General features: G+C 37.9%; 1 pseudogene; it reads right to left on the reverse strand.

Moving 5' to 3' along the window:
• Positions 1 to 5,868: 5,868 nt before the first annotated feature.
• On the reverse strand, positions 5,869 to 6,440 carry LOC101629739 (annotated as a pseudogene).
• Positions 6,441 to 23,379: the final 16,939 nt, after the last annotated feature.

A 23,379-nucleotide genomic window follows, 5' to 3' on the forward strand; every position in this document is an offset into this window, starting at 1 on the left:
TGTGTGTGTGTGTGTGTGTGTTAAAAATATAGGAAACAACAAGTGTTTGTGAGGATTTAAAGAAAAAAAGAACTCTCCTATACTGCTGGTGGGGATGCAAACTTGTCCGACCACTATGGAAAGTTGTGTGAAGTAACCTCAAACTCCTAAAAATGGAGCTTCCATTTGATCCTGAAATTCCATTCCAAGGAATATACCCAATGAACAGAAAAACATTATTTCAAAAACATGTATTTCAAAATACATGCACACACTACATCTTGATCCAGTCATCTATTTTTGGGCATTTGGGTTGTTTCCATATCTTGTTAGCGTGAACAGTGCTGCAATGAGCATAAGGGTGCAGGTATCGTTTTAAGCTGGCTTTCTCTTCCACTTCCTTCTCTCTTATTCTTGCCTCTGTATCTCTTGCTGTTCAGACAGAACATACTACCTCATCCCTTGTATCTCTGTGCCTTGAAGGTTGTTTTCATTTCTAAATTGGGACAATTTTTGTGGTAAATTCTATTCTGGTTCTTGAGTCTGAACTCTGTGTCCTTCTATTTACACAGTAGTATCTTTACTCACCCTGAACTGTAACTGTTAAAAAAAAATGTGTTATAATTTTCTTCCTCTGCCTTGTTCACGTGTATTTACTTCTCTGAGATAACTATAATATCTACTAGTCCAGAGACCTACCATTATATATATTTCAGCTGTCAGCAGGCAAGATAATTTGCTACTGGATGGAAACAAAATGTTCAGTCCAGAAAATATGAGGGCAGAGATAGGAAAAGTCAAGTGGAAAGGCATCCTCTTTCTGGATTTACAAAGTTCATTGCCTGTAACAACCTCTCCAAAAGGTTGATCCATAGACTTTCCTTTCTTAATCAAGATGGAACTGGAATTTGGATTATTTTCTCATATCTGCTTCAGTGGTATAAAGTGACTTTAAACAAATAATTAAGCAAAGAGTAAGCCAGTAGAAATAGCTCTCACTGTTATTTCAAAAGGGATCTGCATTGGAAGTGAACAAAATCTGAACGGGTCTTCTTGTTTCATATTGCCATCAAGTCTGGCGATGTCACTGGGAGAGGCCTACAGTTTAGGGGGTTGTTGATGTTGAAATACTAATTTTGTAACTTTTCAGACCTTTCTTTCAGTGGTGGAATTATTGACTACTGCAGAGTACTGAGTCCCTGCAATGATTCATTTAGCTCCCCAGAGCCAGAAGATACTACTCTTCCAATCCCCAAGGAATAAGTAGAAACAGTGTCTTACACTGTTAACCCTCAAATCCTCCATGAGTCCTTATTGCTGTAGTTCCAGGGTAATCCTTTCACATGTTTAAAACCTACCCCTTTGTCCTTCCAAGGGGAGAAAGCAGCTGCCTGAAACTGAGCAGAAGGAACTGTCTTTTGCCTTTGTCTCTGCAAAGACTTTCCCACCAAGTGATGTGGGGGACATTAGAAGGATAGTAGCACCCGTCACAGTGACACAATCAAGAAAGCATTTTGTTCAGCTCTTTATACCTTTCCCTCACATTTCCTTTTGTTTTTGACTACACGTGTTTTCTCTCTCTAAGGGTCAACAAACTTTTTCTGTGAAGGAGTAAATTAGTCACTATTTTAAGATTTGCTGGCCATCAAAATCTCTGTTGTAAATACTCAACTCTGCTATTTTAGTGTAATGGTAACACAGACAGAAAGTAAGTAAATAGACCTGGTGTGTTTGAATAAAACTATTTATGGACTGAAATTTGAATTTCATATAATTTCTTTTAAAAAAAAAAGATTTAGCTATATATACAGAACTGGGGTACAGGTCAGCAGTGCAGGGGTGGTGAGAGGATTCACCAGAGTCAGAGTGGGGAGCAGAATAGGCAGATTGACAAAGTACTCTGAGGGGAGCAGCGGGAGAGACAGGAGAGGTCTGCTGTGCCATGTGGTCACCAGGGCAGGGATAGAACTTGCATGGAAGCGGCCATGCCAGCTTCACAGTGCTGCGCTTTAACCCACTAGCCATCAGGGAGGGCCTGAACTTCATATAATTAATTTCTTATGTTGGAAAGTATCATTCCTCCCTTGATGATTTCCCCAATCATTTAGAAAGGTAAAAACCATTCTTATCTCACAGATGATATAAAAACAGGTGGTGAGCTGGATTTGCCTGTGGCCAGTAATTTGCTCTCTCCAGCAGTAGGATTGCACTTGTGCTTTGAGCCAGTGTATTCAGAGCTTACATGTGCACATGAATCATCTGGAGGTTTCATTAAAATGCAGATGTGGTTGTGAATGCTGCATTTCTAGCCTGCTGCCAGGTGATTGTGGACCCTCCCTTGAAAAGCAAGGCTTCACAGGTCTCATGGCTGAGTCCACGGAAGAGAGGAAATCTAAACTGGAGAGACATTGGGCAAGTGTGGATGGAGGGTGGGAAAGTCATGTGGTGGGGATGTTGTCTCAGCGCCTGGTGTCCGAGAGGACTTGGCAGCTGAGAGGGGGCAGAAGTTAAAGCTGAAGCCAATGTCAATGTTTCGTTGGTCAGTAGTAATGTTTGCAAAAATCTGGTGATTTCTGTGGAACCAGGCACACAGTAGTGTTTGATGTGGATTCATTGGAGAGATAGACAGGGAGAAGAGCAGATTGGTTTGGAAGGGATCTGGGAAAATAGTAACCTCAACCTGGAGAGTTTGAAATTGACTGCAGAAACCAGGAGAAGCTAGCAAAAGCAAGTGGTGTGTTGAAGGCAGCCTGGGGAGTGATACCTGCTGGTCTACAAATGGTTTTCTCTATGAGCAGAGAGCTGGAGCTGCACTGATAACACTACTCACAGGAAGAGCACAAACTATGGAAACTTCCTTTTCTTAGTGACCAAACCTAGTGGCGTCAGGGGAGCATTTGTAACCTTACAAGTGTCCTTATAGGAATGTGTAACTTTATTCTTATTTTACAAGAGGACTTTTATTATAGAAAGTCATCTAAAAGTTGGAATTTCTTGCACACAATTTCATGCAGGGTCTAGGCATCAACTTAGTGTGAAAATTAAACCCTAAGGCTTGCTGCCTCAGGTTTTGTCTTTCCTTACATTTTATTCAGTTTGTTCTACTAAAGACATTAAATGGCCTCCATATATCAAAAGAATTGGTTTTTAATATGATATCATGTAATATTTTCTTGGATGAACGTATTTGTTCCCTGTCTTTTTTTTTTTTTTTTTTTTGGGCTTGTTTGTTTGACTTTCATCTTTGTAAACACAGATGAAGAATAATTTCCTTCAATTTGCTGATGACCTGGCATAGTCTGTAGCCCCTTTCCCAATATACCAAATGATGTTCAATCCACTGCCTCCTATGTCTCTCTAGTCTCTTCCTATTTTATACACTATTGTTCAATTAATATTTCTGAAACATGTTCAGTCTTACTCTATGGCTCACTGTGGTTTACAAATAAATTCTAGACTCTTCCATGTGCTTTTCAGTATGCACACCTGATTTCCATATACATTTCCAGAAGATTTCCTGTTATTCACGTTCACCCATCCCAGCTGATGACCAAGTCACATTACCTGTTTCCTCATAGGTCTTGTCCTATCTTGTCCCTGGGCCACTGAGAATATTGTTTCATCCATCCCCCTGTTAGCACACAACTCTGAACTCGGAGCCCTTTGAGGTCCGGGTTAAGCTTTCCTTTTTTTCAATGAAGCCTTTTTGATTTCTAAGTTGGAAATAATTTTTTTTTCTTTTTTGAATTTCTAGCACTATTTTTCTTTTGGCACAACCCGGTGTAACAGAAAGGAAATACGTTTCTAGAATGTAAGGTCAAGGCAGGAAGTAGTGCCTTGTATTCATTGCTATGTCCTTGGAAAAGTACCAGACCTATCATAGGTGCAGAAGAAATACTCAGTGAAGGAATGAGTATATGAAGATATATGTCTACATAAATTCAAGGAAATAAGTGCTTGTGAATGCCTATGACAAGACAGGTACATAATTAATTAATTTCCTTTTCCTTTAATCTCTTATCTTAGAAGTTATACATTTCAAATACATTTATTTCAACTGTATCTGAATGCTACTGGGAGAAGGAAGAGAAATAAATCTATAGAATACCTCCTATCTATAGTTACTTGCACTGGGTATTTTATATTCACATCTCATTTTTATTTTCCATGAGTTCTGTAAGTTATTAGTTAGGTGTTATTCTTTTCATTTTGTGAATGAAAAGTGAAATCTTAAAGAAACTTGTCCAGGGTCATAGATCTAATAAGTGACAGATTACCTGACTCCAAAACTCATGTCCTTAGCAACTATCCCTATTTGTGTTATAAATTTCAAAATTAGAGAGCAGGATGCAAACCTTATTTACCTGACTTGAAAGACCTACATGCTTGCCACTGTATTGTGATGCCTTTCATGCTGCTGATAGCAATGCTTAATGAATGAATTCTACATAAATACAATTTAATTTAGTGATCAAAATAGAAAATACATGAGTGAATGACTTATGGGGAAAAAATTGAATGTGTTACAGAATTAATGGATTCAAAATGAGCCACTTTCCTACTAGAGAATCTTGAGATTGGAGAGATGCCAATTGGCATGCGTGTACCAAATGCTTTTGCTCAAAGGACAAGGTTAGCTACAAAATGGCAATAAGCTGTGGTTGACAACTACTCCCTTGCCGCCTGGTGCAAGTCAAGAAGTTCAACAGCCATCTCTGAAACCAACACTGTTAATTAAAACGTCTGTCATGCCATTTTAGACTCTCTGGTACATGACCTCAGGCTAGAAAAATGGCAGTTGAAATGTTGAGCCATCCTCCACAGCAGATTCCAGATCAAGCTAATACCAACTCCAGTGGAAAATTTAAATTTAAAAGCCTTTCTGACCCACAGTATCAAGCTACTCAAATACCAAAGTTACCAAGTTAGGTAATTTTAGATGAAAAGCTCCTGAGAGCTATGTTATTTACTGGCTGTCAAGATGAGTTATTTCACCATCGAGACGAATAAATTTTGCCATCAAAATTGTCTCCTGAAACCTTAAGGGCTGTATATTCCTTAGTCAGTGAATGACCTTGAGAAGTTGCTTCACCCCCGTAAGTCTCCACTGTCAAATAGGGACCATGGCTTTTGGTTATCAATTGGTTTTGAGGTAAATTTAAAAAAAAAGCATTTGTAGTATTTAGCAAAATGGAGTATTTTTTTTTTTTAAAAAACCTTGTTTATTTATTTATGTAAGGTCTCAGTGAGACCTACATGTTCTAAATGATTGCTATCTCTTTATTTTTTCTTGCTTAATTTAAAAAATGTCAAGGATGAGGATGTTGGAATAAGTGACTGAGGTGGGGGGCAAAGGGTAAGGTTGAGAGAACCTTGGAGCAAAGCGACTGTGTTCATCATGAACTCAGTGAAATATGTCTTCCAACTCTTACTAAGGCTCTTATCACTTTGCTCTATTTTTCAGTTGCCTTTTCACAAAAAGTTACTGGTATGCAGACAGTGAGTCAGGGATGCTCACCTCACAAACACTCAAATGTAGGCCTTTGCAAAATTATAGACCTTCCTAAACCTTCAAATCCAATGATGAGCAACTATAACTTATCTGTCATTGGCACCATATATCCCTCAATATTCCTTCGAAAACTAGATAGAAGTCACTTTTCTCTGAAGTCCTGTTAGAAAAACTTCTGTTCCTTATGCATTCTTCTTGCTACACTAGAATTTACTTTCTGAACTCTTTACTTGCTGAAGAGTTGGAAAGAACAATCAGTTTAAGGAAAAAATGTCCCAAATCAATAATGACTTCTATTGCATCATAAAGATAAATGACAAATAGATCTGAGAAATCATCCAGTCTCTTGCTGTTTCTGTAGCTGGACAGCTTAAATCTTACTCATCAGCTTCCTAAACTGTTTCTTTTTCAGAAACAGATTCCATACAAACATTTCCTGATATCCTGGTGTAGCTTGGCTGAATCAAAGCACCTCAATCTGATACAAGTTCATCGTTGTTTTCTGTCAAGGATTAACTCATCCTTCTGGGCTTGAGAAACTGAACAAGCAATACCTGGTCTCATCTGAACCCTAGGAATGTACTTTTTGCCCAAGAAATTTTAGATTTCAAGAAGAGACCCACTCACCTGTATAACAATATTGATGGGATAGTGAATATACACAGACCTGATTCCATGTTGGAAGCATGGAATGACACCCTTGACGATATGCTGTACATGACTACAGGTAGTGCCAGCAGTAGCCATTTCTGTTCTGTGTTTCTATTTGTCAACCTAGAGCCTCTTCTTCTTTTTTTTTTTTTTTTTTTTTTGCCCAAGAAGACTGAATTCAACATTGATGTAACTCAAGTCCCTCCTCAGGGTGCCTCTAAAGTCCTTCACAGTAACAGTGTGACTTTTTAGGAAGATGTTGACATTTTCTGGCATGATTGCTAAGAATAGTCTTCATTCTCACAGTAGATGTGGTAAAGAAATAAGGACTTTTTAAACATTAGTTATATCATATTACATAAGACCACCCTACTTCCATCACATTTGGGAAATTCTCTCAGGGAGACACTCACTGAAAGTTAAACCAAGTTGGTATTACTCCTGATATCGAATAGCCTCTAATTTATATTTTATCTGCAGTACTTTTATAGGAAATAGTTATTCTGAGAGTTTTTTTTCATAAATGTGCAGTGATATTTGCTTGAGAGAAACCTGAGTATCTGTCAGGTACTTGCAGCATATTGTCTATGAATTACAATTGGTTTTGATTTGATTGATATATGCTGGTTCTCGTTATTAATGCAATAATAAAAGCTCTTTCACCAGACACTGGGTACCTGCTATGTAATTTAATTCTTACATCTTCTTTAGGATAAGTGCTATCATCCTTTCTTGCAGATGTACATCTTGGATTAAAGTTAGTTTATGTAGCTTGTTGCCCACCAACATGAAGAGTAAGTGGTATTGGCCTAACACGAAAGCATATCTCTTTCCATTCAACTACTCAGGTATGTCATTAGTAGGTATAGAGCAGTGTGTCAGTGTAAACACCTCTACTAGAATGGTGATACTAAGGTGAACAAAACATGGTTATTGAAGGATTTACTTCAGAAGGGAAGACAAGTGAACAGATAGGACTTAAGGAAAGGACTTTACTGATGTGTATCTACAAAGTGAGGAACTGCGTCAGGTAATACATTGAAGGGTGTTTTGCTTTAGCTAAGTTTTAGCTAACTTGTTAGACTAATGTCTAACAAGTAGACATTAGTCAAGGAATGGGTAGGGTAGTACTGGCAGGAAAGGATGTCCTAAGACGGCACAACTTATGGTAACACCTGTAGGGAGAGACAGACACATTTGAGGTCCCGCAAGCATTTAACATGTTTAGAGTTTAGGGAGGGGGGAATATAGAATATGAAACTCTGGTAAAGCTAAGGAAGCTAGGCTTTATCATAGTGGATGTTTGTACTGATTCAGGATGAAATTTAAATTAAGGAAGATGAGAGAGACAAGAAACCATGGACTGGGCAGGCCAGGCCTAATGGAACAGCAAATGAAGAGTGGAGGCTGATACTTAGAAACTATGGCTCAGAAGAGACTGGGCACGCCCCTTGTTAGATTTCTCAGTGCTCCATGTGTCATATCCAGGTAGACGCAAACTTGGGACGTGGCTTAACTCTTAAACAAACAAGTATGATTTTAAAATGGTTTCTGAAACCCACTTATTCAGAATATTCTCCTTTAATTTTTCTCAAGAGTAGGTTGTTGTTAGGAACTGTGGAGGTGAGCCCAGGTAAATTCTTAACAGTATGAGTGAGGTTGTAATATCTGAGTCACAGAAGTTCCAGAAAACATGTAGGTAACTAGGGTATCTCTCTGTTAGCCAGCACATCTTGACAAAAGCTGAATGAAGAATTTTTTTCTTCTTCAAGACATATGGCCTTTATTTAGGGAATTCACCACCTCAGGGCTCACTAGAACTTTATTGTAAGGAAAGTAATGATGCTTTGGCTACAGATGAATGGAAATTGCTTGGTGATGTCATATCCTTTAGGGAAGCAAGAAAGAACTTCACAAGAATCACTTTGCCAGTAAAAACAAAAGAACTCCCAAATGATTAGGGGAAATACTGTGAATTAAATCTGTGCTTTCACTCTTTATAACTTATTGTTGATATTTTATTCCCTTTAAGTTCCCTTGTGTACAGGATGTAGCAAATTGGAACATAGTTGACTTAAGTTACCTTTTCTTCTAATATTTTTTATTGATGCATTAAAGAACTGGGGTATGGGCCAGAGGTATGTGGGGGTGGGTGAGAAGATTCATCAGAGACAGAGTGGGACCAGAATAGGCAGACTGACTGGAATACACTGCTGAGGGGAGCAGCAGTCCAGACAGGAGAGGTCTGCCATGCCATGTAGGTCAGCTCTCTGCTGGGTATTGAACATGTGCTACAGTGGCTACAGATAGGGTCATAGTGCTCACACATAACCCTTGTACCACCAAGGCCCTGAAGTTCCTTTTATTGTACTTTATATAGCAAGCACTTACAGTGTGTCAACAATCTTAATCTTAGAATTAACTCATTTGTTCTTTCATAATCCTCTGAGGTAGCTATATTATCATTACCTTCACTTTACAAATAAAGAAACTGAAGCAGAATAATATGTCCTTCTTAAAATACTATTTAGTAGAATTAAAATTTTGAACCTAGAGAACCTTGGCTTTGGAGTCTATGCTTGAAATCTGAATAACTAAAGTTTATTGTAGAGTAGAAACTCCATGGAAGTGTATTAAAATATAGGATCATAGGCTGTTTTTTTAGAGACTTTGAATTAAAAGGCTAGAAGGGACCTGGGTATTTGCCTTTTTAATGAGTGTTCCATATGCTTATGATGTTGGTATTCCTCACAGCCTATTCTAAAAACATTAGTCTATCTTTGCTTCTGTTCTAAATTTGCTTGGCCCAGTTTCCTACTACCCCAGTGTGCTGTTCAATGAAAAGAAAAAATCATGACATTTGGAGGTTCATCTATTTATCTGTCTACCTACCTACCTACCTACCTATCTATGTGATATAACATTGGCACTATCTAAATATACAAATATAGTTGAAAATCAAGTTTCAAAATTGTATATGATCCAAAGTACACATACACAATTTGGACTGAATTTTAGCCATTTGCTTCTGTGCCTCATGAGTCCATTTGGAAATTTGTAACGTCGCTAAGAAGAGACAATCCTCCATGTGCACCTTTATTACGGAGTCTTTTTGCAGCCAAAGGTGGTATTTTTATAGTTCTGGTGTTGGAATCAGAATTAATATTTGCTGTGTATTCATCATTTTTGGCCTTTTAATGCCTGTGACTATGTTTTCAGAATGTGATCTGACTTATGGCATCTTTCCATTCACTCAAAAATGTCTGGAGTTTCTTTTATGTTTGACTGTACTTCTGTAAACTCTCTACTATCTCTTACACAGATGCAATGACAGATGTGTTGTTGAAATAGAGTGAAAATTGAAGACAATGTGAAAATGATCAATTGAAATTCATTCTTTGAAATCTAAAATTTTCTCCCTGGAGTAAAAGGAGTATAAGGTTGTTTTGTTTTGTTTTAGCTCACCTTTGTCTAAATTTGGGTACTCAGAAGGGACATGTTTTTCAAGTAAAACTGAATCTCCCAACCACTTGATATAAAGACAGTCAAAAAAATATGTAGTCAGTAAATATTCACTCATTAAAATTTAATCCTTTCGGCCCTCCCTGGTGGCGCAGTGGGTTAAAGCACAACACTGAGAATCTAAAGCCGCTTCCGCATGAGTTCGATTCCCGCCTGCCCCGGAGGTGACCACATGGCGTGGCAGACCTCTCCTGACCCGCCTGCTGCTCCCCTCAGCAGTGTACTTCGTCGATCTGCCTGTTCTGCTCCCCACTCTGTCTCTGGTGAAGTCTTTCAGCACCCCTGAGTCTCTGGCCTGTACCCCAGTTTTGTATGAATAAATAAATAAATCTTAAAAAAAATTAATCCTTGGATTAACAAAATTCTAGATAACCTTGTCCTCTCCCTTAATATTCCCTTTTACCTGTGATGGAGGACAGCTTTCTTGGGCCAACTCTTGCCCTCTTTCTTAATTGTAACTGCCTAAGCGGTGCTTTTGCTTTAAATTGTAAAAAAAGGAATGAGATTAGTTAGATACTAAAGTAAAGACATATTTAAAAGGGTGGGAGATGTTCAGAATCTCCAGTGCAACAAGGGAAGCAGGAAGAAGAGAGAAAGAAGGAAAGAGAAACTTTGAGTGAAATATGAATTCCTTTCCATATTTCTCCAATGAACTCACAATCCCATGTTACAGACAAACTCTCCTCAGAAGCACTAGTTCTCTCATTACCTCTTCCCACATAACCCTACTCTAGAAAATTCTGCACACCAGGGCTTAAACACTGAAGAAGGGTCACTCAGTTTCCTACATTTTCCATCTAAAGCTTTGTACTGCCTTAGGGAAACTAGCTTATACATTTTCCCTTAGAGGTACCATTGTTTTTCATTTGTTCCGCCTCCTTAGACTGCACATGTAGGGTACAATCAGGTTTCAAAAGAAATAATGGACTTACAGTTTTAGCCAACATGGAGAACCTGTGACCAATTATAGCCCCTTGTTCCCCCAAAACAATGGGGGAAATGGGAGGAAAATGTATAAAACCAAGGTTATTAAGACATTGAGAGTCAATCAATGAAGGACAGTACCTGAGAAGTGGGGAGCAGACAGGGTAAACTATATTTGCCCCAACTTACTTTTTCGAATGAGTTTCCAGGTTTCTGTGCAAGGAGGGGAAATGCAGTTGGGGCTAGTGGACTGTGTGGGTTGAGGAAGTGAATCTGAGAGTCTGGAGAATCAAGGACCTTACAGCTTTCAGTATGGAGTTCTGTAGAAGAGCAGCTACCAAGGAGAGAAGCTTGGAGATTTGTTGAGAGGACTCTTCTAGTTTTAAGCAAAATGTTAATGAGCACCAGTGTGTGAGACTTGACTGTGGATAAAGCTTCCAAGAAAGATTAGAAGGAAAGTTCCAGGATCTCCCATAGGCTGGGAATAATACCTGTTCCTACAAGTCAGATTACAACACTTCCATAATATATGGGATAGCAGATAGAGTACTCAGAAAGATCGATTTAATAGTAGGGAATAAGTAGCTCTAGGCTAAATGTGTCTCTGCTCCTGCCTAACAAAGTACAAAAATAGCACTTGAAAGTGTCAGACTGTTTCTATGAAATGTAACTGTCTCTAAGAATAGAACCAAAATTTTTTTATAGGAATGCAAAAATATTCAGCACCCACCAAAGAAAAATTCAAATGTCTGGTGTCTGTTAAGAAGTTACAAGAAATGCAACAAATTGATAAGATATGCTCCATCATGAGGACAATAAACCAGAACTGGTACAGATATTAGAATTATGAGACAAAAGCATTAAGAAGTTATTATACATGTATTTCATAGTCTGAGAAATATAAAAATATTAGTAGAGATCTGGAAGATAAAAAAGAACCAAACTAAATGGTAGACCTGAAACCCACAATATCTCAGGTGAAAAATACATTGTATGGAATTAACAGTGGATTAGGCATGGCAAAAGGAAAGATTAGTGAACAGGAAGATGTTGCTATAGAAAGTATCCAGAATAAAAAGATGGTTACAAAAACAGAGTGTAAGTGAACTATGGGACAACTTCAAGAAGCTGAGACTGTCATTTATATGTTAAAATTGATAAGACTGAATATGTAATATGTTAGTGGTTTCTTTAAAAAGCATATGATCTAGCAAACTAGTACAACCACCATGGAAAACTGTTTGGAGGTTTCTCAAACTGCTAAATATGGACCCAGCAATCCCACTCCTAAGTATCTACCCAAAAGACACAAAAACACTGATTCAAAAGACACACTCCCATGTTTATTGCTGCTTTATTTACAATAGAAAGACACAGAATCAATCCAAATGCCCAAAAGCAGATGACTGGATTAAAAAGATGTGGTACACACACACAATGGAATACTACTCAGCAATCAAAAAGATACTCACGCCTTTTGCAGCAACATGGATGGAGCTGGAAGGGATCATGCTTAGTGAAATAAGCCAGAAAGAAAAGGAAAATTACTGGATGCTTACACTCATAGCAGGAGTATAAAGCAGAAAAAATAATAATGAACAATTATATACCAGAGACATTTTATGTGGGTGGAGTGAAGAATGGGATAAAAAATGGGGAGGGGGTAAAGGTGAATGGGACTATGGTGATGGCGCATGGGTGAATGGGTAGTCCTTGGGGATTACAACTGAGATGGAAAAAGACACAAAATGATGTAAAAATCAACTATTATAATAGCATTTTTAAAAAAAAGTATATGATCTAGCCATGTCACTCCTGTGAATTTGCCTAAAAGTAATGAAGTTATATGTCTATACAAAACTTCTATATAAATGTTTGTAGAAGTTTGATCTGTAATAAGTCTCGCTGGCAACAACAAATGTCTACCAACAAGTAATGGATGGTATATCCATTAATGTACTATACATCCAGAAAATTTATTAGTAAAATGGAAAGAAGGTAGACAAAAAGTACATACTACATGATTTCTTTTATTTAGAAACCTAGAATACACAAGTAATATTTATATTGTGAATGGAGGGAGATCAATGATTACTTAAGCTGAAGACAGATGTGAGTGTGGCAATTAAGGATAATGAGGAATTAAAGGACACAGAATGTTTTTGAAGAATGGCTGTCTTAGTTTTCCTGGTAGTATGGATAATTTTGTGGGCTTAAACATAGATCGCAATTTAACAAATTATATGCTTTAACCATATGTCATTTAGTGCATGTAGTTTTGTATTTCTGTATATAAGCTATTAAAAAGATAAGTAAATTTTCACAGTAGGAATCATATGTTTTATATAGAAAACCTTGGAATCACTTAAAATAAGATGGGAAATGTTTTGCTCCTCAATAATTCCTGAGAGTCCTCTCCCTCAAGTCAAAACCCAAAGCTCTTATAAACTTAGAATTTGGAAAGCTGCAGAGAACTTAGGGACTTGGTCTCTAAATGACAGACTAAAATGACGACTGGGAAGGAAGAGACAAGAGCAGACTAGAAAAGAGAAAGAGATGGTTTTGACCTCGAGAGCATCAAACAGTATGCCAAAGGGGAATGACCAGATGAGTCTGAAGGTTGGTGAGAAGAAACCTAGGGATTGCAAGGGATCAAACAGAGGTGGAGAGACTCTGGTGAGTCAAAAATTTGTATTTCCTCTAGTCAGAGTTTACTGTGCTCTGCTGGCATGAGGCAAAGCCTAGAAGCAAAAGTGATGCACTCAGCATTTATAAGACATAATCATTGATTACATATAGATTTTCTTGCATAAATTATGGTTACTAAGGTTAAAACCTTTATAGATGTGGTTTAAAAAAAAAAGGAATGTAAAATTTGTTTATTTAAATATCAATGAAAGAAGGTACCCAGAAGGTACATTTTCTGGTCTACCATTATGTCCCATCAAGGTTCTGCCATTTGTCTGGGCTATGAAATAGAAGAATTTTTCTTCATGTATACTTGCTGTAGCTTGATAAATGTGTGCAGTCAGATGTGATAGAGATTTTATTAGCAATGCTTAATAATTACTTACCATTTTAGAATTGATACAGTCACATACATTTTATCTTGCTCATGTACAGATCTCAATTTTTATTAAATATGTTAATTATTACACTGAAAATTATTATAGGCATTAAATTTTATGACATAATTTATGAAGTAAGTTTCATGGTAGCAGACGGACAGATTCACAGTAGGTCTTAGCTAAATTTATAAATCATTAAAAGGTAATAACTAGTAAGGAAGTTTAGAAGCAAACCTAAACTGTCCAATAAAATAGTGACCAGCCATGTTTGTTTTAAATGTAAATGGATTAAAATTAAATAAAAACTCAGTTTCTCTCTATAGTACCCACATTTCACGTGCTCATTAGTGTAGAATATGGCTGGTGGCTTCCACATTGAATAGCACAAGTATAGGATGTTTTCTTTGTAGAAAGTTATACTACAATGCAAATGGAGACAAATTCCCTACCATTTTTAGTGACTAAAAGGACATTTGCTAAATTGAAATCAATTATAAGGCAGAGGAGTTTGAGAACCCAGCGAGTTTAAATGACTTACATAAAACTACTCCAGAAAAACCTGAAAATGAATTCAAACTTCCAGCCTTCCACATCAGTGATCATTTTTGCACCTTATACCTCCAAACCTTTACTGTTACTAGTATATCTGTTCTTGAATAAGATAAGTTCGGGTGCTCCTAGCAGGCAAGTAAGCAGATAATCTCTAAACTTGTATTCTATGCTTATATTTGAAACTAAACAAAAGTAAAGTCCAGAAACTTCATTTTAAGCAAAATATGTCAATTTATAATGACATGATCTGGAGGAACTTGGGAGCATTCCAATTTCACTGCTCTGTCCTTTTATACAAGTTCACTACAATCCACTCTACTCCATGCTGGGACCAAATGGTTTGTCCTTAGGTTAACAGAAAAATAGGCAGAGCTGTCCCGTCTAAAAATGTCCCTGGAGCTTCAGGTGGTAAAGGGCTTGGATTTTCAAAGGTTGCTCAGCAGGGCTTTGAAAATTAAAGGGAACCCAGATGAGATGTGGGGAAAGCATGCAATTACATCTGAGAAGGTGCGACCTTTCAACTGGGTGAATTTTTGATGAGACAGCAAAGTGAGTCGTTAAACAGTAGGTTGTCAATGAAGCTGAGACCCAGATTTGCCTTGGATCAGCGGCAATGCCAATAATGCAACCACCCAAAAAACCCATGGGCCAACAATTTGGTGAACCCTTGACCCTATTTTTATTCCAGACACACAACCTTTGTTTTTTCTAAAAATGGGTAAAGAAAAGCATTGGTGTATAGTTCATTGAAGTGAAATTTAAGTGCTTTTAAAATAATTAACCCATTATACATGGTCATTTTGGAAGATCAGTGCTATATAGCACATTTACTGATGTCAAGGAAAAATGATCACTTCCACATGAATTTTGGTAAAAGTTGTTTTTTTCTGAGCCCCTAATAAATTTTACCTAGCTTTTGGCAGGAATTGCCTTCCTGGACTCTGCTGGAGGGCTGGCGGACATGTTATATCTTCCAGGGAGCAACAACTGTTCTATCGAATTCTGGGAGAGCAGCCTATTTTTGTTACCAGACACTGGAGGATGCGTGACATGTCATTAACCTTCAAAACTGGCTCTGTACAAGAGTATTGTCAACAGATGGTGACTCTGATTCTCCCTCTTTCCCCACCCTCCCCCCACCCAATCCCCAGGATGTGTGCTGGCAGCACAGTGCTCGTTAGTTTCAAAGGGAAATTTGTATTGAAACAGACATTGTAGAAATGTGGCCTGAAGACTGGAGCAAGGTTTCTTTTTTATCATTAAGGATTATAGATATTAATGGGCAGAATAAACTGCCAATACTGTTGCTATGAAATGATAGGTCTAATTCAAAGGAATAAACCTCTTTGCTGAAAGGCCATTGAACAAGAAGAAAGAACATCTGAGCATTGGCTGGAACAACTCAAAGCCAGTGTTGGATTTGCTATTGGGGTGTAGACCTTTCTCTTATAAAATTCTCTTTGCCTTCTACAGTTTTGTCAGTTGAAGATGATAGTAATTAGGGCATATACTATTAATCGACTAAAAAAATGTATTCTTGAAAAGAAGCTGATTGATTCATTTTAGCAAATATTTATAGGGTGGTTACAGTATACCAAACACTATACTAGGGCCCAGGAATAAAACAAGACATAAACCTAGTGCCAACCTGGAGGAGGTGGCCCACTAAACAAATGATTACAAAACAGGGAATTTCCCATGAAAATGGAAATGAGGAAACAGGGATGGCATAAGGTACAGTTCCAGAGACCACAAAGAATGATGTGGTAAATGTGTAGGTCTATGAGATAATTTCTCTCAGTGACTTGTTCAAAGTCATAGAACTGGTAAGGGACAGTTTAGACTTCACTTTGGGCTTTCTGAAATCAAATTGTTATTCTTTGTACTAAGTCTTACTTCTTCTCTTTCCAATAATTAAAATTTAGAATATCCAGACCAAAGATCTCTAGCAGTGTGTGTGTGTGTGTGTGTGTGTGTGTGTGTGTGTGTATGGTACTTATCATTCTTGCTATCTCTTTGGGAATGGAGAGTAAAGTTGAGGGGTGGACATTGGGTGATGCTGCCTTGAAGCTCCCCAGAGACTGGTTGCGACAGTCTGGGAACCTGAGGAAAAACAGCATAGGAGTTAATAAAGAGGGAGCTTGGCTGAAGGCAGTCTAGTAGTGACAATTGAGGGATCTATTAGAAAAGATTTCCAGATTCATTGCTAGATTTTGGCTCACTGGTTAGGTTAACATTGTGCTGGTTTTCTCGTTGGTGCCTCGTGACCTTGGGATTGCTGTCTTGATCTATCTAGTCACCAGAACTTAAGCACAATACTTCATAAGTTAGCTGACATTGCTGAAATACTGGAAGGATGTAATATCAGGAAAATGTTGGGGTTCTCCATCTTAAGTTAGGTAATCTTCAAACACCATGGACTTTTCAGCACTTATTGAAAAGCACATGAGTCTCAGACACATATTCTTGGCAAAGCTAAATTCTTGAATTACTTAAATGTTTCAGATGTTCCTCTGTCATCAAATTAAACAAAGCATTTGTTGATAATTTCATTTTTGATGAAAATCAGACACTCTGTTTCCAGATTTAAAAATTAAATGGCTAAGACTCAGAAATGACAAACTAAAGGGAGCTGCAGTGTGCCTGCCAATTATTGCTGGCAGGAAGTGGGATGACTCATCTCGAACATGTGCTTTCATTGCTCAGGACAATGGGAAATCATGAAAATGCTCAACATATTGGAAACTGTGGACACTTATGTCATTTAGTTGGTAGAAAGTGGTTGAAACGCAACTACAGTGACCCATGCTTTAGTGTGAGAAAACTGATGATAAACATTAAGCAAAGGACAGGCTATTTCAAAACAGTCAACAGATATTCTGTGTACTAGAAGAGGCTGTGTGTGATAGATCCCAAGAAAATCCAAGTGGAGAAATTCCAGAAGTTAGGAAGGAAGTGTGACATTGCCAGTGAGAGGCATGACCCATTGCCAAGAGGAGGGGTTAGAATTAATCACTGGGGAGAAGGAAACAAATATATTTGATTTCAGGAGAATAGACACATTTCTGAAGTGCTTCATAAGATAAGCCCGATAGCCTGTAATCTTTGTCTAGTATCTCATCCTGTAAAAATATATGACGAGTAGAGAAGGAAAGAGGTATTTATTTGGTCCAGACTCTATCAACTGACTCTGGATTACGAAGAAATTCAGAAGGATTGGGAAGCTTATGTGGGCCAAAGGATACAGGAAGTCTCAGAACTGCTGTAAATTGAAAACTATTCTAAAAACTGAATATATTTAAAAGAAAAAGGGCTCAAAATTGTTGACAAATCTCAGTGATCAAAGCAAGCCACATTTGATCAAAGGACATTCATTATAGCTCATGTTTTAACTAGGTTAAGTTTGCCTTTCTGGATGAGTGTTTGATATCTATAAATCTGAAACTTCCCTAGATTATCCTCTAGGTCTTTTCCAGATGGAGAATGCTGTGATTCATGTGAAGAGAAATATCTGTATACACAACAGCTTCAGGGGGAAGTTCAGTTTTGCCAATAGATAAATACCTTTTTACCATTTCCCCAGGGAAATCAACACTCTATTATTACAGGTTTGTAATAACAGGTGTGTTGTTGGGGCTGAGGCATGAACTGAAGGAAATGATTATTGTGAGTGGAGAAAGGGGTATAGATGGAGAGGATTAGTAATGAAGGTTGTGCTGGGGATCACTTTACATTGTAACCTTAGCCATACTGTCCACAGGGAGATCCTAGATTTGCATGTTCTCATTCGATTTGCAGCCCAGGAATCATTTGTTCATTTGGGGCCTCCTTTATAAAAACAAGTGCTACATTAGTCCAGAACGGTAAAAGGAAAACACAGGAGTGGGTAAGTGCAGCTCCGTGGTTTGTTCTGCGGTGTGGACATTGTCTATCCTCCCCCATCTTGCACTCAGCTCTAAGTAATCCTGTCTATACCTGCAAATATCTCTAATAATATGACAGCGAATATCGCAAGCAAGTGATGCAGAGAGAGTCACCCCAAAGAGTAAAAGGAGCCATTTGTAAACAAATCCTTGCGGCAATCTTGGCCTATCTCTAAATATTCTCCTGCTTCACTCACTCAAACATTAAGAGCATCTGTTTGTGAGCCAGCAGGGTTTTTCATTTGGAATCGTGACACTCTGCAGGCAGTTATACAGAAGAAAATCTTTTATCTCAGCTTTCAAAAAGCTCCATTAGGCAGATTCTTTTTCTTATTTTTGGATCAGACCCCTGCTTATTTTGGAGGAGGTATGCTCTTGACAAGAGCTCTTCCCAAATGAACTGCACTGTAATTCCACCCCCATTAACTTGACCTGTTTCTGACATTATCAGATGGGAGAAAGGAGCATTTCTGCCTGAGACTCTGGCTGGAAAGGTGAATGTTGAAAGCAGAGCCCTGCTGCACACCCCTCGTGGGCTCCCACCTCTCAGGCTCATTTCAATATTTGTTGAGTGCTGTGGGTAGAGACCTTTTAGGTAGCACAAAGGCTGGTGATGGCTTCTTCACTCCAATCTCCAAGGTTTCAGAATATCTGAATATGGCCATTTATCTTCCATTTCCTGGGATGGTCTTGATTTCAGGATAATTTTCTTGATCTTCAATGCTAAAAATAAGTTTGTTCTTTTATATCTGTGGTTCTCAAATTTCCAAATACATTAGAATCACCTGAAAATGCTTATTAAAAATAAAGATTCATATGTTTTTCTCCTAGAGATTCTTCTTTTTAGATTTTTAAAAATTTATTTATGCATACAGACTGGGGTGCAGGCTAGAGGTGTAGGGGTGCTGAGAGGATTCACTAGAGTCAGAGTGGGGAACATAACAGGTAGATGGACAAAGTACACTGCTGAGGGGAGCAGGGGGCGAGACAGGAGAGGTCTGCCGCGCCATGTGGGTCACCTCCAGGGTGAGATCGAACTCACTTGGAAGAGGCCGCAACCAGCTTCACAGTGCTGTGCTTTAACTCTCTGAGTCCCCAGGGAGGACCCTCGCCTTCAGATTCTGATTCAGGAGACAGACTTTTTCACATTGATGTTTAGGTATGTTTATTAAGATATCACATACCCATTGTAAGGTGTTTTCACCTTAAGTCTGTATATGGTTCAATGAATTTTTTTAAAAAGACTTTATGTAGAGCAGTTTTAGGTTTACAACGAAATTGAAAAGAAGGTAAGGAGATTTGCCATAAAATCAGCCCTTCCATATATCCGCAGATTTGGCTTTCTTGTATTCAGCGAGTCTGGAGCAATTCTGTCATTCAAAATGACAAAGCCAGCATCAAATCCAATCATAATCCAGATCCTTATGATTTAATGTAAATACATTCAAGGTAAACTGTATCAGGGATTTGTATGCAAATTGCTTTATTTTAGTCATCCATTCATAGAGAAAATACAAAGTGATTAAAAGGGACTAAGTGACTGTGAATTCAGTAAATCTTTCAAATCCATTTGTATTATTCTTCTCAGTGACTTCTACTTAGGTTCTTTATTCAGATGACAAATATCTACCCTGTTTGGTGTAAGTATGGTTTTGGACACTCTTTGCTACAAATTGGTCATCACGCAGGAGTTTATGAACTGTAGCGTAGAGTCTTTAAAATAAACTTTTAATTGGATTTAGGGCATGATTGACATACTCCAAGAAAGGAAGAAAGACAGATTTTTTTTACATCCATTTTCTTAAATGGAATCTTGTGAATTTCATATAAGTAGTAGAACTCATTAGAGAATTCTCTGAGTTGAAGCTGTCAGGCCAGTGGTCTTCCCACTAGCAAACTTATAGGGAATAGTATAGTATATATAAAGACCAAGACCCGTTTAAAAATGCATGTTTTTTTTTTAATTCGTGTACCATTTGTTTACAAAATGTATGTGTTTTAGGGATGTAGGTTCACAACTCTTCAGCTGTGTGTTATCATGTCATGCTCACCTCCAAAGCATCAATAGTCCCCCTCCGCTTCGCTTCTTGTCCCTAACTCTCCTCAATCTGGCTACCTCAGTTTGATAGTCAAACTTTTAGGGTTTGTTTTTTTTTTTAGTGTTTTCTGTTCCTTTGGTTAGTTTCTTTATATCCCATGTATAAGTGAAATCATCTGGTATTTGTTTCTCTCCTCCTGACCTGTTTCACTTAGTGTTATTCCCTGCATTTCCATCCATGTTGTTGCAAATAGAAAGGTTTTGTTTTTTTTTAATAGCTCAATACCAAGTTATGGGAGCAACCTAAGGGCACAATGACACATAAGAAGATGTGGTTGCCCTGGTGGAGCAAGGACTTAATGTACAGTATATGTGGCTGTCCGCAGCCATTGCAGCATGAGTTCTTCAATCTCCAGCCAGGGAAATGACCCATATGGCACAGCAGACCTCTCCTGCTGCTCCCCTCAGCAATGTACTTCGTTACTCTGCCTTTTCTGCTCACCACTCGTCTCTGGTGATCTTCTCACCCCCTGCACCTCTGGCTGTACCCCAGTCCTTGTATGCATAAATAAATAAATCTTAAAAAAAATGATGTCGTTGATAAACACAATGGAATTCCACTTAGCTGTAAGACAGAGACTTTTAACTAAGACATATTGTAATTATATCTTTGCCATTTAATGGCTGGATAAACTCTTTGGACCTCAGATTCTTTTAATATGAAATGGGAATCATCATTGTCATCATCGTCATTGCTTTATCTTGAGATTGTGGAAGACATAAATGAGATAAGTAAAATTTTCATCACAATAACTGGCAGACACATAATACTCAGTTGAGTCTTAGCAATCATTATCAGTAAATGAAAACGTCATTGATGGTTTTAGAGTTACATGAGAATTGGACTTGCAGAATAAGGAAAAATAATAGAACTAAGTAGCTGGTTTTGATTATGACTGTTTTCATTAAATACAGCCAAACCTACCTAGTATTCAGATCTATGTTCACTTTCAAGCATTCTTAATAAAAGGGGAAATAGAGTAATTTGTGGTAGGAGAGAAAACTCTTTTTAAAAAAAAAAACTAGAATAAAAGTAGTGTAGAAGACCCAAAAGTCCATATGATTGGTCAATTTTTTGACTAGGAGAGAAAAGATGTTAATATATACCAATTAGTGATGTTTCTCTCCAAAGAAGTCAAGGAATATTGAAGACAGAGCAAAAGAAAGAAGGAAAGGGGGAAAAAAGAAATGCAGGGGTTAGAAGCTATGGCCATGGTAGTATGGCAGATGTTGGCAGGTGGGGTGGCAGAAAGGAAACATTTGATAGGGCGACGATAACAGATTGGGGGCAGAGCCACTATGAAGACAAAGAACAAAAATCCAGAACAGTTCTGGATTCATCATTCCGTTCATAAAGGATGGGCATTGGGCATTTCATAACTTGTGTTGGATAGAACACACCTCCAGAATAATAATGTGACTTTCTTATCAGCATTTATGATGTGCCAGGTGTGTTTTTCATATCTTGTATAGTAGATTATCAGTATTTTATAGATGTAGAAACTGAAACCCAATGATATTCAAACCACTCAGCAAATAAGTAGAAAATACTACAGAATCTCCTTCCTGCACCTTTCCTTCCTTCCTAGTTATGGAGCTCCAAATGGCCAGCTCCCTGGTATCAGGAAAACTATCACGTAGAATGACTCTTATCATAATTATGCCATATAACTGAGGTTCTTTGTAGATTAAAAAAAAATATACTGCTCTTTAATTATTCATGAGCATGAACAACCAACATTTTAAGAAAAGTTACAAAACTAGGTATCAAATGCTACAAATCTGGCATTTGATAATTTTCAGTTAATTATGGATGACATTTGTTTAACATTTTGGTGATTTGAAAAGGAATTATTTCATATTAGCAGCATTAGCAGGAAGAGTTTTTCTAAGCCCCTGAAATCATGAATCACGATAGATAAAGCTCCCTTGGTTAGTAAAAGGACACCAAAAAAAAAATAGCTCAGCTTGACTTGAACTTGTTTTATCTTTGGGCACTTGCCCAGTTTCATGGCAAGATTATTGAGACAGAAAAGACAAATGATAATACAAATTATGGGGTTCCAGTTAAATCCTCATGTAGAAAGTTGAAACTTTAAGGGAAGTTAACCATGCACCCCAAAAATAAACTAAGTAGAAGTTAAAATGGTATTGTGATTTGAAATTCTCCATCCTTTCCTATCAGTCCTGCCCAGAAACTGAATGGAGGCCCAAATCATAAGCATATTTCCTCTGAGCATGCCCTAGCAAATTGTCCTATTGACACTAAAGGAAAAACCTATTGATATCGATGAGCTATTAATTTGTTCTGGTCCAAAGTCAATGATCTTAACAATAAAAACCAAATGCACATAACCTAGTTAACTTATGACATTTGTCTCCCTGCAACAATGAGGACTTTGAGAATCTGGTCTATTGTCAGCTTTTCATATAATGCCAAGAACTGGGGCCAGAGGGAAAACATTCTGCCTATGAAGAAGGCAAATAAGTTCTAAGATCCAACTTCTATTTCCCCTTTGTTTTCAGTATTATTTTTCTTACTTTAGCGTTGGCTTCTATCTTTATTGAATGACCAAAGAAACTTGGGATTTTGGGGTAGAGTAGGATAGGGAATTAGACTGAAGAATAAGAGGATATTTGGAAACTGGTGGGAGATGTCTGCTTTGAGTCAGGTCACTTGGTGTTTCTTTCTGCACAAAATATGCATCAGACCACCCTCCTTAACCCAAGGCAAAGTGACTTTCAACACACTTAGTTTTGTAGAGGATACCTTTCTTATTCCCCAGGGAAATCAGGCTGTGTCAGAGAGGCCACGAGCAGACTCCCTGTGGTCTTCCCCTCCACCAGGAGAGCAAGATGTTTTCTTGTAAGCGAATAATTCATCTGTAAAGGCCGGTTTGATTCAATTAGAGATGAGGCTGACTTCAATTTCCACATTCCAGAAGGAGTGGTTGCCCTTTTCACACTGAAGCAAGGGACCATGACCCTGACTAGTTTCATCATTTCTTTGTAATTGAAGTGAGGACTTAGACAATGATCCTTGAATACAGAGTCAGTGCCCAACATCCACAAATAAATTCATCCACCTGACCCCTAGCAAGCTGAGAGCATCTTAGCAGAGATATTTAGCAGGTAGAAATGTGCCAAATA

The sequence above is a fragment of the Condylura cristata genome, unplaced genomic scaffold (assembly GCF_000260355.1).
Source record: "Condylura cristata isolate star-nosed mole 26May11 unplaced genomic scaffold, ConCri1.0 scaffold00004, whole genome shotgun sequence".
In the NCBI taxonomy this organism is placed as follows: domain Eukaryota; kingdom Metazoa; phylum Chordata; class Mammalia; order Eulipotyphla; family Talpidae; genus Condylura; species Condylura cristata.